The sequence below is a fragment of the Mus caroli genome, unplaced genomic scaffold, assembly GCF_978045245.1.
Source record: "Mus caroli unplaced genomic scaffold, Mus_caroli_1 scaffold_5, whole genome shotgun sequence".
In the NCBI taxonomy this organism is placed as follows: domain Eukaryota; kingdom Metazoa; phylum Chordata; class Mammalia; order Rodentia; family Muridae; genus Mus; species Mus caroli.
Window position 1 is genome coordinate 123,768,479 of NW_028227260.1, and position 17,957 is coordinate 123,786,435.

The following is a 17,957-nucleotide window of genomic DNA, read 5'->3' on the forward strand; positions in this document are numbered from 1 at the left end:
CAATAAGACAAAAAGACCACCAACAGATTGGGAAAAGATCTTTACCTATCGTAAATTAGATAGGGGACTAATATCCAATATATATAAAGAACTCAAGAAGATGGACTGCAGAAAAACAAATAACCCCATTAAAAATGGGGCTCAGAACTGAACAAAGAATTCTCACCTGAGGAATACTGAATGGCTGAGAAGCACCTGAAAAAATGTTCAACATCCTTAATTATCAGGGAAATGCAAATCCAAACAACCCTGAGATTCCACCTCACACCAGTCAGAATGGCTAAGATCAAAAATTCAGGTGACTACAGATGCTGGCAAGGATGTGGAGAAAGAGGAACACTCCTCCATTGTTGGTGGGATTGTAAGCTTGTACAACCACTCTGGAAATCAGTCTGGCGGTTCCTTAGAAAATTGGACAGAGTACTACCGGAGGATCCAGCAATACCCCTCTTGGGCATATATCCAGAAGATATCCCAACCGGTTAGAAGGATACATGCTCCACTATGTTCATAGCAGCCTTATTTATAATAGCCAGGAGCTGGAAAGAACCCAGTTGCCCCTCAACAGAGGAATGGATTCAGAAAATGTGGTACATTTACACAATGGAGTACTACTCAGCTATTAAAAAGAATGAATTTATGAAATTCCTAGCCAAATGGATGGACCTGGAGAGCATCCTCCTGAGTGAGGTAACACAATCACAAAGGAACTCACAAAATATGTACTCACTGATAAGTGGATATTAGCCCAAAACTTAGGATACCCAAGGTATAAGATACAATTTGCTAAACACATGAAACTCAAGAAGAATGAAGTCCGAAGTGTGGACACTATCCCCTCCTTAGAATTGGGAACAAAACACCCAGGGAAGGAGTTACAGAGACAAAGTTTGGAGCTGTGACGAAAGGATGGACAATCTAGAGACTGCCATATCCAGGGATCCACCCCATAATCAACATCAAACGCTGACACCATTGCATACACTAGCAAGATTTTGCTGAAAGGACCCAGATATAGCTGTCTCTTGTGAGACTAGGCCAGGGCCTAGCAAACACAGAAGTGGATGCTCACAGTCAGCTATTGGATGGATCACAGGGCTCCCATTGGAGGAGATAGAGAAAGTAACCAAGGAGCTATTGGGATCTGCAACTCTATAGTTCGAACAACATTATGAACTAACCAGTTCCCTGGAACTCTTGACTCTAGCTGCATATGTATCAAAAGATGGCCTATTCGGCCATCACTGGAAAGAGAGGCCCATTGGACATCCAAACTTTATATGCAGCAGTACAAGGGAAAGCCAGGGCCAAGTAAATGGCAATGGGTGGGTAAGGAAATGGTGTGGAGGGTATGGGGGACTTGTGGGATAGCATTGGAAATGTAATTGAGGAAATTATGTAATAAAAAATATTTAAAAAAAAAGAAAAACAGTCATTAAAATTATGTGATGAATATGTGTAAAATTTACATCCAATCAAACCTATAAATAAAAGGGTGAAAATATATGGCCTTATATACTATACAAGAATGTCAAATTTTGTTATTTCCAAGCAAGAGATAAGTGAAATTATCTGATATATTTAGCCAAAATATATTGAAAAATTAAAAGCTCTTTTAAAACGATTCCTCTATATTGATTACATGAAAATTCATTAAAAAATTTAAAACTATATATACACAAATATACACAAATATACACAGAGAGCATTAAGGCTCACAATCATACCCAGAAAGTCTTAAAGTATGAAACAAATACACACAGAAAGTTATGTTTCTATATGGTAGTAAACCAAATGTTAATTTGAGTAAAGAATTTCAATCAGAATAGGATCAGAAAACAAGGTATTTAGGGTAGAGATAGGTATTAGGGTAGAGGTAGGTATTAGAGATAGTTAAGTTGTTAAAAGTAATTTTTCTTGCAGAATACATCTATTTCATTTCTATCTTCTACATGGAGACTCACCGCCATGTGCAAGTCCAGTTCCTGGAGACCTACTTCTCTTTTCTATCCTTTGCAAATAAAAGGAACACATGTGGAGACATATATGCTGACAAAATGTTCATAGACATACATTTTTAAAAACAACATGGTGCTATCAATTGTAAGACTTTCATGCTAAAAATGAGAAATACTTTAAAACAATAATAAATAAAATATGGGTATCAATTTGAGAGGGTGGGGCATACGTGGAGTTAGAAGTATGAAAAATGAAGGGCTTTGGAAGTGGGAACAGCAAAGAGGGAAATGTAATTATAATGAACTAAAATATATTAATGAATAAACACAATTAAAGAATATTTAAGCTTTCACTCCCAGGCTTACTCAGAGGTAAGATAGCCACTTTCCAAAAACTGTCTGGAGCAGGGCTTGCCAGGATCTCTCGGAACACAGTAACAGTAGAGCAGCTGGGACAGTTTGTATATTCCTGGACCAGGGAGTGGCACCATTTGGAGGTGTGGCCTTGTTGGAATAGGTGTGACCTGGTTAGAGTAGGTGTATCACTGTGGGTGTGGGCTTAAGACTCTCACCCCAGTTGCCTGGAAGTAGGTCTTCCACTAGCATCCTTTGGATGAAGATGTAGACCTCTCAGCTCTGCCTGCACCATGACAGCTGGATGCTGCCATGCTCCCACCTTGATGAAAATGGACTGAACCTCTGAACCTGTAAGCCAGCCCCAATTAAATGTTATCCTTATAAGAGTTGCCTTGGTCATGGTGTCTGTTCACAGCAGTAAAACCCTAACTAAGACACATGGGTTCTGCTAGGAGAGACCTGTTCTCCCAGGAGTGCTTTCACTCCTGGGCTCAGAGGTGACATAGTCTGGGGCTGGGCAGCAAGAAGCACACAGGGTGCAGGAAGCGTGGAGTAGCTGGGAAAGGATCCTTCAGGTCACCATCTGCACCCAGAGCTTGGGCTGTTCCAGAGCCCTCTGTACACAAGTTTCACCAGAAGAGAGCTGGTATCCCAGGAGTGCTCACACAGGCATACAGACCCACAAGAGGAACAAGCTCCAGACAGAGACAGCAAGAGCATTTAACACCAGAGATAACCAGATGGCAAAAGGTAAGCACAGGAATTTTACCTATAGAAACCAAGATTACTTGGTGTCATATTTTTCTTTGATGAAGAGAGAAATCAAAGAAGATCTCAGAAAATGGAAAGATCCCCCATGCTCATGTATTGGCCAGATTAATTTTGTAAAAATTGCCATCTTGCAAATAGCAATCTACAAATTCAATATAATCCCTATCAAAATTCCAACTCAATTCTTCATAGAGTTGGAAAGAGTAATTTGCAAATACATCTGAATAACAACAAACTTAGGATAGCAAAAACAATTCTAAAGAATAAAAGAACTTCTGGGGGAATCACCATCCCTGAACTCAATCTGCAATACAGAGCAATTATGATAAAACTGCATCATATTGGTATAATGAAAGGTAGGTACATTAATGGAATAGAATTGAAGACCCAGAAATGATTCCACACACCTATGGTCACTTGATCTTTGAAAAAGGCGCTAAAACCATCCAGTGGAGAAAAGATAGCAATTTCAACAAATGGTGCTGGCTCAACTGGTAGTTAGCATATAGAAGAATGCAAATCGGTTCATTCTTATCTCCTTGTACAAAGCTTAAGGCCATGTGGATCAAGGACCTCCACATAAAACCAGAGACACTGAAACTTATAGAGGAGAAAGTGGGGAAGAGACTCAAAGATATTGGCACAGGGGTAAAATTCCTGAACCGAACACCAGTGGCTTCTACTGTAAGATCAACAATTGCGAAATGGGACCTCATAAAATTGCAAAGCTCTTGTAAGGCAAAGACACTCTCAATAAGACAAAAAGGCAACCAACAAACTGGAAAAAGATCTTTACTAATTCTAAATCTGACGGGGGGTGGGTAAAATCCAATATATATATATATATGCTCAAGAAGTTAGACTCTAGAAAACCCAATAATCCTATTAAAAATGGGGTACAGAGCTAAACAAAGAATTCTCAACTGAGGAAAACAGAATGGCTGAGAAGCACCTAAAAACATGTTCAACATCCTTAATCATCAGGGAAATTCAAATCAAAACAAATTTGAGATTCCACTTCATACCAATCAGAACGGCTAAGATCAAAAACTCAGGTGACAGCGGATGCTGGCAAGGATGTGGAGAAAGAGGAACACACCTCCATTGCTGGTGAGATTGCAAGCTGTTAGAACCACTCTGGAAATCAGTTTGGCAGTTCTTCAGAAAATTGGACATAGTACTACCTGAGGACCCAGCAATCCTACTCCTGAGTATATACCCAGAAGATACTCTAACATGTAATAAGAACACATACTCCACTATGTTAATAACAGCCTTATGTATAATACCCCAAAACTGGAAAGAACCCAGATGTCCCTCACTGAACACAGGGACTGATAAAGAAAATGTGTTACATTTACACAATGGAGTACTACTCAGCTATTAAAAACAATGAATTCATGAAATTTGTAGGCTAATGGAGGGAACCAGAAAATATCATCCTGAGTGAGGTAACCCAAACACAAAATAATACACATGGTATGCACTCACTGATAATTGGATATTAACCCTGAAGCTCAGAATACCCAAGATACAATTCACAAACCACGTGAAACTCAAGAAGAAGGAAAACCAAAGTGTTGATACTTCATTCCTTCTCAGAAGGGGAAAAATACCCATGGAAGAAGTTACAGAGACAAAGTGTGGAACAGAGACTGAAGTTATGACCATCTAGAGATTGCCTCACCTAGGTATTCATCCAATATACAATCATCAATCCCAGGCACTAGTGTGGGTGCCAAAAAGTGCTTGCTGACAGAAACCTGTTATAGCTGTCTCCTGAGGGTCTCTACTGGTGCCTGAAATACAGACATGGATGCTCCCAGCCAACCATTGGACTGAACACAGGGTTAGGAATGGAGGAGCTAGAAAAATGACCCAAGGAGTTGAAGGGTTTTGCAGCCCCATAGGAGGAACAACAATATGAACGAACCACCCAGATCTCCCAGGGACTAAACCACCAACCAAAGAGTACACATGGTGTGACTCATGGCTCTAACTTCATATGTAGCAGAGGATGGCCTAGTTAGTCATCAATGGTAGGTGAGGCCCTTGGTCCTGTGAAGGTTCTATGCTCCAGTATAGGGAAATGCCAGGAGCAAGAAGTGGGAGTGGGTGGGTTGGTGATCAGGGGAGAGGGGAATGGAGAGTGGGTTTTCAGATGGGAAACCAGGAAAGCTGGCAACATTTGAAATGTAAATAAAGAAAATATCACATAAAAATGTGTTCTTACTTCCCTTTGCAGATCCAGCAACACCATCAAAGAGAGACAGAAAACACTGTAGAAGTCAGAGCAGTTAAAGGACACCAGGAGAACATGCCACACCAAAACACCTAAAGGCTCTCTGTGAGCTCACAAGGGCTCAAAGAGCCTGGAGCCTCAAACATAGGGCTTGGAAGACTCTGTTGGCTTGGTATTTTGTTGTATAAATGTTGGGCCAAGTATATATCTTACTCTTTTGCCTGCTCATGACACTCTTTTTTTCCTATTTTGTTGCCTTGTCCAGCCTTTATATTAGTGTTTCCTTTTTCTTGTCTTATTTTGTTTTATCCTGTTTGACTTGTGTCTTTTAGAAGCCTGCTCTTTTCTGAAGGTGAAATTAAGGGGTTGTAGATCTGGGACAGAATGGAGTTGCAGGGGAGCTAGGAAGAGTACAGGGAGAGGACACTGTGGTTGGGTTAATAGTATGAGAGAAGAATCTATTTTCAGTAATTACAAAAAAAAACCCACAAACAAAAAGCAGATGTGTTTCTGCTGGGTTTTGCATCAAGTAAAGGTATCATGGATAACAATATATTGCTTATGTTTGTCATCACTGTAATGAGGATACATTTGGGTAAAATATGTATTCTAACCACTATGATTATTTTTTCTCCTGGAAGTATTCAATTTCTTGATTTCCATAAATGATGGCCCTTTTGTACATCAGCATGCTCAGGTTTATATCTTTTTTTTTTTTTTTGACTTTCAAACAATGGAGATCATTATGGTTCTGCCTGCCCTGTTTTAAATAGATGTTGTTAGGAAATAGTTTTAAAAAATATTCTAAGGGGAAAACAGTTACAACGATTATTCTTTGTTAAATCTAAATGTAAAAGTTCTCCAACCTTAACATGGTCTTTTAATTTCAAGTAATTTTTGGGAATGTAAATTGCAATTAATGTAAAACATGTTTGACAAATGTTATTTTTCTTTAAAGGAAACTTGCCATCTTACATTACCTGTTTCAAATTTTGCATTGCTTTTATCACAAAATATGCACTCTTCATATTATTTATTCCTTAAGTATTTTTATTTCAGTCTATTATTTAGAAATGCTTGTTATAAATTAATTTGGACTTTTTATACTTATCAGTTATTAATGTTGGAAATTATTCAAGCCATAGGATTGAAAAGAAAGTATAGTCTGTAACAAGCTATCATGAAAAGATTCATTCATATATACATGGGTTAAGGATAGTATGCTTCCAAAGGAGTTTTATCCTACTTCTCAAGCTTATCTCTGGGTTTGCTAGCTCTTAGTTATAACCAAAACTCAGCTCCATTAAATACAAGGGCATTATTATCATTAGAGAAATCTTCTGCAGTTATAATTATGAGGGTCTCTGACCCTGTGTGCAAGAATATACTTTGTATATAAAGTGACAGCCTAATTTGGCTGGAGCAAGTCTCTGTGTAAGCTAATTACATGGGGTAATTTTGCCTGAATGGAGATTGACTTGAAAGTGAATCCAATTTAACAGTGAAGAGATTGTTAGAAGAAACATTTCATTGTGGGCTTAGAAGACCCTTAAAGTGCTAATTTTTCACTTGAATAACTATATTGCCATAGCAAGGATTTTTCAAATTATTTAATATTTGAGAATGATTATTTAAACTGAAAAAATAAAGACAATTTTTGGGAACAATTTAGGATTTTATTATTTTTACACATTAACTTTAGCTTGTATTTTCCTCTTCCTTCTTGTTCTTGTTATTATAGGCCACCTTGCTCCATTAAATAACAAGTCTATTTTCTTAATTATATAATCAGCTAAAAACTGGTGCTTGTTTATCAGACTTTCTGAATTTTTCCTTTGACAAATATAATCACTTTGGCATTTAAGTAATTACTTATCTGAAAATCATTACAAAATACAACATTGTATGGCTATTATATACCAAGTTGAAGTAGGGAATTACAAGACAAAACGGAAGGTATTCTTTGAGGAAGAGCTGAAACATGATTTTAAGCACAGCTATTTGGTTGTAGATCACTAGGTAATGAGTCCTTTGGTTAATGATAATTGGAATTAGTCCTGTAATTTTTCTATTACACTAAAAATTACTATGTTGATACAAATCAAATTCAATATGAAGCCTAAAATGAGCACTGTGGATTCATAATATAATACTGGATTTTGTATATTATACCAAATTCATAGGTCCATGGTCCAGCTTTACACCTAAGCAGGAAAAGGTATCCTGTCCTGTGGCAAGGCCACTGAATACATCAAAAACTCTGAAATTCTCTTTCCTTTCAGGTTATCAGTTTTTATAGAACCACCTATTGCATTTTGTTCTCAAAAGAAAAAAATTGCCTGTCACTGAAGTACCTGTTGTTTACATGAGGTTCATTCACACCAAATGACTATTCAAGTCTGTTCACCATTTTTCAATACCGGAAAAAAAGATCACTACATTCCAGAATTTACCTTGGGATCAACTATACCATTGTTCTCTTTCTCCCTTTCACACTCCTGCTTTCTTCCCAATCATAAGATTTGTTACCTCATAACTTCTGACAATTGCTCTGTGAATCCCAAAATCTAATTCTTAGTGAACTCAAGATAGAACAGCTGCAACCCAGTTGAAAGTCTCCTAGGAAGAGATTTTAGTATGTACTAAATAATTCATAGTAGATGCATGAACAGCTCCTGGTTTATAGTTGGTATACAGTACTCAATTTTTTTCCATTGATCACAAGCTTCAGTAAAATACTGAAGAAAGGGGATAACCTAAAAAGTATATGGTACCTCAAAGCCATGAAAACTTCAGTGACAGAGTTGAGGGAAATTAATTATAAAATCTCATGAATGAGACAGCTTGATTTAGGGTAATATAAGCACCTCAGATAGATGACAAAAAGGCTGAGTGTGATTAATAAACAAGATTAACTGAAACGTGAAATCTGAGTATTGACTTTGGCAGCATACAAAGACAGTTATAGCCAAGGCTAGGAAAGTAAGCATGATGATTATTATATACATTTCTTAATTGCAAATGTATCAACGGTCCACTGCACAGAAGGTTGAATTCTCTTTTGAAATGCTATAATGAGGTTACAGTCAGGCAAAAGGTTTGTTATTGTTTTGAAGGCTACAGTATCACCTTCTTTAAAGACAATACTGCAGATTTTTCTAAGTGGGTATATCTGGTTACACAATATCTATATGCATCCTGGATCATTAATTAGGGTCAATTTAAAATAACAAGAACAACATGAATTTCTTCCAATGATCCTAGATAAATATAGTAGATATTGTTATTGAACAGATCTTGATATCAATGCTTAGTATCCAATTCCTAGGAAGGTAAAAAGTAGTAATGATATTTTAATAAAGTAAATAGGTGGTCACAATTATAGGAATAAGTGGCAAAGTTGAAATATTAATTTGAAAAGAAAAAAATTATTGGGCTTTATAAATGGTTAATACTCTAGAGACAATACAAATAGATGATCAAAAAGAAAATTTTAATCTGGGTAAATAACTCAGTTGAAAAGTGCTTCCATTGTGAGCATGACAACCTTTGTTTTATTTACAAAATGTACATCAAAATTCATATACAAAATTTACATACAAATATAGAACTTTAATACAAATGCTGTGCAAGCAGAGCTAGCTAGACCTTTTTGGATATTTCCTTTAGATATATTTCAAATATTTTCACCTTTCCAGGTCTTCCTTTCAGAAACCCTTTATCCCATCCCCTGTTCCCCTGCCTCTATGAGGTGCTCCCCTACCCACCTACTTCCATCCTCCTGCCCTGGAATTACCCTAAACTGGGGCGTCGAATATTCTCAGGCCCAAGGGCCTCTCCTCCCATTGATGTCCAACAAGGCCATCCTTTGCCACATATGAAGCTGGAGCCATGAGTCCCTCCATGTGTACTCTTTGGTTGGTGGTTTAGTCCCTGGAGGCTCCGGGGGACTCTGGTTGGTTGATATTGTTGTTCTTCCAATGGAGCTGCAAACCCCTTCAGCTCCTTTGGTCCCTTCTCCAACTCCTCCATTGGGGACCCCATGCTCAGTCCAATGGTTGGTTGTGAGCCTCAGAGGTGGAAGCTCACAGAGCCTCTCAGGAGACAGCCATATCAGGCTTCCATCAACAAGCAGTCCCTGGCATCCACAATAACGTCCGGGTTTAGTGGCACAGTAGTCAGGCAGAATAGCCTACTCACCGACTTCCAAATTAGAGATTGAGTCTCGTAAAGAAGATGTAGGGCTATTGAATGAAAAATCTGATCCTTGTCTCATCCTGCCTGTACGCACGGGAGCACACACACCCACAGAGAGAGAGAGAGAGAGAGAGAGAGAGAGAGAGAGAGAGAGAGAGAGAGAGAGAGAGAGAGAGAGAGAGAGATGGGAAAATTGGCAGATAAATTTCTTTCCTGGATCCAAGTCAAATTTCATTAATTTATAATTACAATAGAGAGTTGTGTAAAATAGTCTAGTAACCTGTTACAAGAAAAATCACCCCATATTCTTTTTTTTTTTAAATTTTTCTAATTAGGTATTTTCTTCATTTATATTTCCAGTGCTATCCCAAAAGTCCCCCATAGCCCCCCCCCCCACTCCCCTACCCACCCACTCCCATTTCTTGGCCCTGGCGTTCCCCTGTATTGGGGCATATAAAGTTTGCAAGTCCAATGGGCTTCTCTTTCCAGTGATGGCCGACTAGGCCATCTTTTGATACATATGCAGCTAGAGTCAAGAGCTCCGGGGTACTGGTTAGTTCATATTGTTGTTCCACCTATAAGGTTGCAGACCCCTTCAGCTCCTTGTCACCCCATATTCTTAAGTAGAGTGTAGAGATAGTCTCAAAATATGTTTGATTTTTAAAACAAATCTACAATTCACTACTAGTAAATAATTATAAATATTTATTTTCTTCTACACTAAAAACCATTTATTTGTATGTGTAAAGTAATTTACTATTATTTAGCCAACTATGGACTAAAAACCTATTTAATCTTTCCCTGAGATTAACTCTGATTCAATTAATATTAGCTTTCTTATTGTAGGCACTATATTTCCAAGTACAATTCAATTACTTATAAATGTAGCATTTGTACATTTTTAGGAAATCTAAGTTTATTATATACAAAATAAAAAAAGATTACTTATAAATTGATACTGAAAACACTATTATTTTATATTGTTATAATAACAATAATATATTGTATATAAATATGTTGCTTTGTCTTTGACTCTTCAAGAAATATTGATCTGCTAAAATGATAATGATGAATAGTCAAAACAGGGTAAAAATATCTACTTTTTGCTTTAAGAAATCATTTCACAAAATGATTAATTACAAACTAAAACCACTTGCAGAATAAAAATGTAGATGCCTCGTTAAGATCAACAAGAGTGTATGAATTAATTTCCATATAATCACCCTTTTGTCATATTCACACTTACAGGATATTTCACTTGACTTTCATTATTCAATTCATATGTCCTTTTTAAAGTAAAACCTTTCTATGTGACAGATTTTAAAAGAACTGTAGTTATTTAAAATTAAAGATTTACAATTTGATAATTTCACATGAAAATATTTAAGTAGTCAATATTTAGATTACAAAATCTTTAATACCACTCAGTTTATAGAACGACTAATTTATGTTTAATACTCCTAGCTATACACTGATATATCATTTCTTCATTGTTCTTTGATGACTTTTCCCCTGACATCATAAAACTCGGTAGATTCAAGTAATTTACATCTAATGTATTGATTGTTTCCTTCCATATATTACACATTTAATTTGTAATTAGAATTTCTTTTTCTAAGATACAGAAACATAAAGGGGCACATTTTTTTTATCGTTTTTAAATAGAAGCCAACCCAAAGTAACCTAATTAGGGTAACAAGTATATTCACCATATACTTTCAGAACTTCTAATTACAGCTTGCTCTTGTGTAACACTTTAAATATTTCAGTGATTTGAATCTCAAGTTATTTACCTTCAGCTCAATAATATCTAAAATAATATTTTTTAGATTTCCTTTTTGTGTGTGTAAGACCAAAACTTCCTTATATATAGCAATCATCATTTGTACATGAAGCATCAAGAATGAAGAAAACAAGAACACACTGCATGCTAAGAAATCTGCCTGCTTTGAATAACCCATTTATGAAATCACATCACAAATAAATTATTTGCCAAACCAAACTGAACTTGAGGAGAAGACAAACCCAGAGCCCATTCCCTATTAGAACTTACTCCTTGGGGAGATAGTTTACTTTAAATTGAAGTTTTTATATAGATTGTCATCAGAAATGGGAAGGACCTATTGCTTAATGAGGGAGAGTGAACATTGTCTGCTAATGCATTGTCCTTTTATGGATCAGTGTGTTACATGTGATAGTCAGCATTTCTGTTAGGTCATGAGAATGTTACAATATAAGGGTAGCTATTAACCTGGGTCATCATTCCTTTGGGCCCCAAATGACCCTTTAATGTGGGTCACATATTATGTATCCTGCATCACAGGTATTTACATTATGATTCATAATAGCAGCAAAATTACAGTTATGAAGTAGCAATGAAAATAATTCTATTGTTAGGGGTCACCATAACATGAGGAACTATATTAAAAGGCTGAAGCACTAGGAAAGTGGAGAACCACTGCTCCATATAAATGCCTAGTTTAACAACAACAACAACAACAGTAAAAATGATCTCTTGCTAGCATCTAACAAGTAAAACTTTAGTGCCATGATTCCAAGACAGTGAAATCTGCCAATAGGATTTGTGAGCTTAGAAAATAGTTTCATGCTTCAGATAATGTTGGGGCCACTTTCTATCTCTAATTCTGGTCTCTTGATGCAATAAGCAGAGCCACATAAGTTAATGTGGAACCTTAACTTTTGGAAAATCTACAAAAATAAATTTGTGTTGTTCTAACAAAAAGCTTTTGTTGTATCTAACACAGTAATGGAAAGTGAATATTGTATTTACATGAGATGATTTGATTTAGGATATTCATTGGCAGTAATAATTTTGTGTAACTCCTAAGTAGTATTTCTTAAGCCAAGGAAAGTTGAAAATAGCCATGACAGTTGGTAGATTGAGGCAGGTTTTGGAGAAAATATACAACCTCTCACTGCTTCTCATTATTTAGAAATTAAGACCCTAGGTATAGTGCCAGCTTTTAATACTAAATTAGTTTTTAATTATTTTTGTCTGTCTTGTTTATTAAGTACAGGCATAAAAGTTACAAAAAGCTAACTAACCACTTGAAAAGGTGACAGTAAATGTGAAAAACACTATAATGATAACACATGACAGAAGGCAGTGTTTTGAGCCATGATGCTAAATTTAGGTAGTTATTAACCTTAGAAGCCTATATGGCAAAGAGCTATAGGCAACTGAGGAAAACCAGTACAAGAAGAGTTGGTCTTTCCCATGGAAGCACACACACCAATTGGCTGTGCATTGCAAGAAATGTCCAGTGTGTTCACTTTTAATGTAGTCCAACACTTCTTCCTCTAATACTCTATCCATAATCCCCTAATTGTCTCCCTTATTTCATTTAAAGTTTGTTCATAAGTTTCTTCTTTTAAAACCATTTACTTATAAACTGTATTTTCTATGTATGTTTATATTTGTATTTGAACGCAAGTACCCGTGTCTGTAGGTGACCATAGAGACAAGAAGAGGACAAAGGACTCCTAGGAGCTGAAGTTCCATTTCATAATGTGTAGCCCAAGTAAGTGCAGGGAACTAAATTCTGGTCCTCTGGAAGAACAAGCACTCTACATCATTTTAAATTTTAGAAACTGTACAGTTTATAATTTCTCTTTCTTTGGCCATCTTCAGTGAAATGAAGGGGGATAGGCAAAAATATATTTTAGCTAATCAAAGGTAGTGATACCTATTTTGTGTTCTCAGAGTAGAAATGTTTTAATGATTACTTAACTATTACCATTAAAGTGAAATATTTTTATATATTTGAGTTTGAAAAGGAATGTAATGACCTGAAGATTATTTTTAATTTTAAGTTATAGAAACAAGTAAAGAAAACAACTTAATATAAATATTAATATAAATGTTTTAACGCTTCTAATCCACAAATTCTTAGAACATTAAAGATACTTGCATCTGAAAGAAATATCACACAATAGAGGGCACATTCATTTACAATAGAAGAAAATCTGCTAACACATATACTGTATAAAAGACTGATTCAGACAATAAAATATTCCATTGAACAGAATTTTATAAGAAATATATTGGAGATGTAACATGATACAATCTGGAAGATGCCCAATCATTATATTAGTTATTAATAAAATTTCAAAATGTTATCATTTTCAAATGGAACTACAAATGTAATAGCATAAATAGTCATTGGAAAATGGAAAAGAAACAAGTCATTGAATAATTCATCAGTTATGGGTGTTTCAATGGACTGTTTACTATGTATAAACAGAATTGACTGACTATAAACAAATAAACTATTTTGTGCAATTGTTCCCTTAACTTAGGGACAGATATGCTGAACTCACTCTATTTCACTAAGTGATGAGGACTGATAGCAGTGATTCATTCCATATAGTACCAGAGAGAAATTTAAATGGTGAATTAAAAACCAGGAGGGAGGGACTATTTGAGATGGTCAAGGAATACTCTCTGCAAACTGTATTTGATGGCACATGTATTGTTAGAATAAAAATGTACATATAATATGTTTTAAATTTCATTTGTGGTTTGTAATAATTTAGCCTAATAATCTCAGTTATAAACCCATGTTTTCAAATGTCTTTTCCAAATTCTTCACCCACTAATATAGAGATTTTCTTATAAGGATAGTTAGAGTTAAAAATTTTCTAGAATGTGATCAGGCACCACCATTTGGAAGTTCAAAAAGAGTATTTTGTTTGAAATTTCTAACAGTTTCAAAATCATGAGGACAGATGATGACAGCTAAGGGTTATCTTAAACAGATTTTGATAGATTTCAATTTTAATTCTTTATGAGCTATATATCTGAATGTGAAGATCATGTGACATTTTCTTCACATGTGAGTTCCTGAAAAGCAAGAAAAAGATTGTGACTAGGACACAGAAGACCAAGTTGTTTTTTTATCTCTAAATATTCATTTGTGGAGTGAAACAAATCTTATTTAGAAGTTCAACTATTGTGCTGGAAGAAAGTTTCACAAATAATATTTTAAAAATTTGAAACTTAAGATTTTTGCTGGTCTTCTGATAAAGGAAATTATAAAATAAATTGAATAGTTTTAAGTAGTGTGAATTGGAGTGGATTTAGATATAATCAAGATAAATTGTGTATCAAATTCCACTGAAAATTGAATAAACAAATGTTTCTAAGAAGAATATACTAAATCTATTAGAAACTACACTCACTATTAACTTATTCTAGGAACCTTATCAGTTATAAATCTTTGAATTAAACATCATTCATGCCAAAGAATAGGTTCTGTAACCAGGGCTGAGAGCAGAATTAATCTAGAAACACAAACATAGGCATTTGTATATTACCATTGCTGTTGTTGATTGTGTTTTTAATTAATTAATTAATTAATTAATTAATTAATTAATTAATTAATATTTTTACACTCCATATTTTATTCCCCCTGTTCACACTCTGACTGTTGTACATCATATACTGTCTCCAAACACCCCTGTCTCCACCTGGATTTTCCCACCTCCCCACCCCACCTGACCTCCTAACTCCCTGAGGCCTCCAGTCTCTTGAGCGGTAGGTACATTCTCAAGGTTCCTGGGATTTGTTTATGTGCTGATTTCTGAATTTCTCTTTGTTATGTGGGTATTTATATTTTATCCTTGGATTTTCAGGGAGGGTGATGGCTTTTTAGTTGATGTTTTTCTGGCCACCTGGTCAGCTGGTGTGTCCACAGGGAATGCCTGCAATTTTTTTTTTTTTTTTTAAGTATCAGTAGCTCCTTATGATAGATACACTGCTATGCCCATAGATCAGTGCCTTACCCATTCATTATCAGACAGGTTTCCTCCAGGAGAAAATGACAACAGTTTCAGAGACCCACAGCTAGGTGTTATGAGGAGAGAAAGAGTCTATATGGGAGATCTGCATCAAATCCCTCCCCTCAAAGCTCAGGGAATCTGGAGAAAGAAGAGGCAGAAAGACTGTAAAAGCCAGAGGATATGGCAGACACCCAAAGAACAAGGCCCTCTAAATCAACTGAGCAAACCTTATATGGGCTCACAGAGACTGAAGAGGCAAGGACACTGCCTACATGCTCTGCACCAGGCCCTCTGTGTATATGTTACAGTTATTAGCTTAGTATATTTTTGAGAGTCCTGACTGTGAGAACTGAGTTTCTGTCTCTTGTGTCTGTGCTTGGAAGTCTTACCTCTTGTTGAGTTGCTTTGTTCAACTTTGATATGAAGATTTTTGCTTTATCTTACAATATTTTAATCATGTGTGGCTGTTATATCTTAGAACTTTTTTCTTTTCTAATGAGTAATAGATAGAAAGTTGATCTGGAGAAGAAATAGGAAGGAAGTAGGAGTTGCAAAGGGTGGGGAAACTATAATCAACTTTTATTGTATCAGAAAAGAAACTATTTTTAATAACAGGAAAATTAAAATCCACAGACATTTTAAAGACAGTTTCAAACTATGTCCATCTAGCAAGAGAGGAGATGATTCCTTCCTTGGCCTAAGACTTCCTGGTCATGCAATTTTCTTGAAATTTATATAATACCAGGAATAAATTCTTCCTGAGGAGTGAATCTCAAATTAAATTCCAATGTGGCTTTTTTACTTTATTTTTCATTTTAAAAGGTTGTACTTATATTTAAGAACATTAAATTATGCCAAACTAAAAAAAATGAAGAAAATAGCACCTATAAATATTATCAAAAAGAATGAAGTACAGTATAGGATTTCTAAATGCACATTATATTATTGGCATTTGGGGTAATTAATATGTAAGGCCTGTGACTTTCTTTATCAGAGGGCATTTTGTTGAATATATACTTTTTACTTTTTGAGAATTTCATACGTTTTGATCAAATCCACACACTGATTTATTTCCCCCAATTTTCCCCCAAACTTTTCACTCTGAAGGAGCAGTCTTGATTTTAGATTTCAGAATTCCAGAAGGTAAAACCTATTATAATAACTAAAAAGGTATAACAAAAGTCTGCAAAATGAAATCATTACATTACAGAAAAAACTTTTACCCAGAAATCTAAAGTACTTCTTGTACATGGAAGGACATTTCAACAATTATGTTTAGTTTGTACTTATGCTGAAAACCCAATGTGGCTTTTTTTTTTTTTTTTTTTTTTTGACAGGGTTTCTCTGTATAGTCCTGAGTCCTGGCTGTCCTGGAACTCACTCTGTAGAGCACGGAAATCTGCCTTTCTCTGACTAAGAAGTTCTGGGATTAAAGGTGTGTGCCACCACTGCCAGGCACAATGGGGCTTTTTTAACTTCACTAACAGCATGTCATTATTGCACTAGTGAGTCCATCATACCTGCTGAGTTTGTTTGTTTGTTTGTTTGTTTGTTTGTTTGTTTTTTGTATCTCATAGGGTTCACAGCTAGAGAAGACTTTTGTTTACATTTCTCTTTTGGTAGCCTGTGGTGAATTGCAGGCTGGTCTCCAGTTGAGCTGAGATCTGAACCATGATGGTCATAATTCATCTACTTGACACCGTAGGCATTCCCTCATGCTCCTGGAACTCTGGCCCCTGCCTAAGGTACCACCTCCCACAGCCCCCACAAGAGAAGCATGGTCAGTAGTCACTTAGACAATGTCCCAAGCTTCTGACCTTCAGGCTAAACTCCTCCCCAGTTACCTAGCAACATTGAAGAGCATAAAAAGGGCTGTTTAGCCCCCACCTCACTCTCTTACTCTTAAGCTCTTACCTCTTACCCCTCACTCTCACCTTCTCTCTTCTCTTTCCTTTCTCTTTATCTTCTTCTCTCCTCTCCTCTCTCCTTACTATTTCGTCTCTCTCTCTCTCTCCCTCTCTCTCTTTCTCTCTCTCTCTCTCTCTCTCTCTCTCTCTCTCTCTCTCTCTCTCTCTCTCTCTCTCTCTTTCTCTCTCTCTCTCTGCTCTTTCTCCTTGCACTTCTATAATATATCTCTTAAACCAAAGAGAGTCTCTGCTACATCAAGATCTGCTGTGCATGCTGGTCAGTGTTGGGAACCTCTCTTCCCTTATCCCTCTCTCCTATACACTGGGGGCTACAGAGTGTGGCCCTGGGGCCCCCAGGTCAGGGGCTGCCCCTTCTCCATCCCCACCCCCCACCCCTACCCCACCCCCACCCTACCCCCCATCGCATGGGTCAGAGAGAGGCTTGCATGTCCACCTGGGACGAGTGGAAAGTGTCTGGCAGCTCTGCCTGTGTCTGCCTGCCCAGAGCACAGGAACTCTGGCTGGAAGTTTGGCTCCTTTTCCCTTCCCCTTCTTCCCCAGGGCTTCCATGAGCTCACTTTTTTTTTTTTTTTTTTTTTGTTCCCAACAGTAGTCTGTATAGCACCAACAAGAATTATAAAAAATATCCAGTATTAAAGAAATTTCCAGCTAGTTCCAGTTTTATTATTCTATATTCTACAGTCAATGCTTATATTTTTGTCT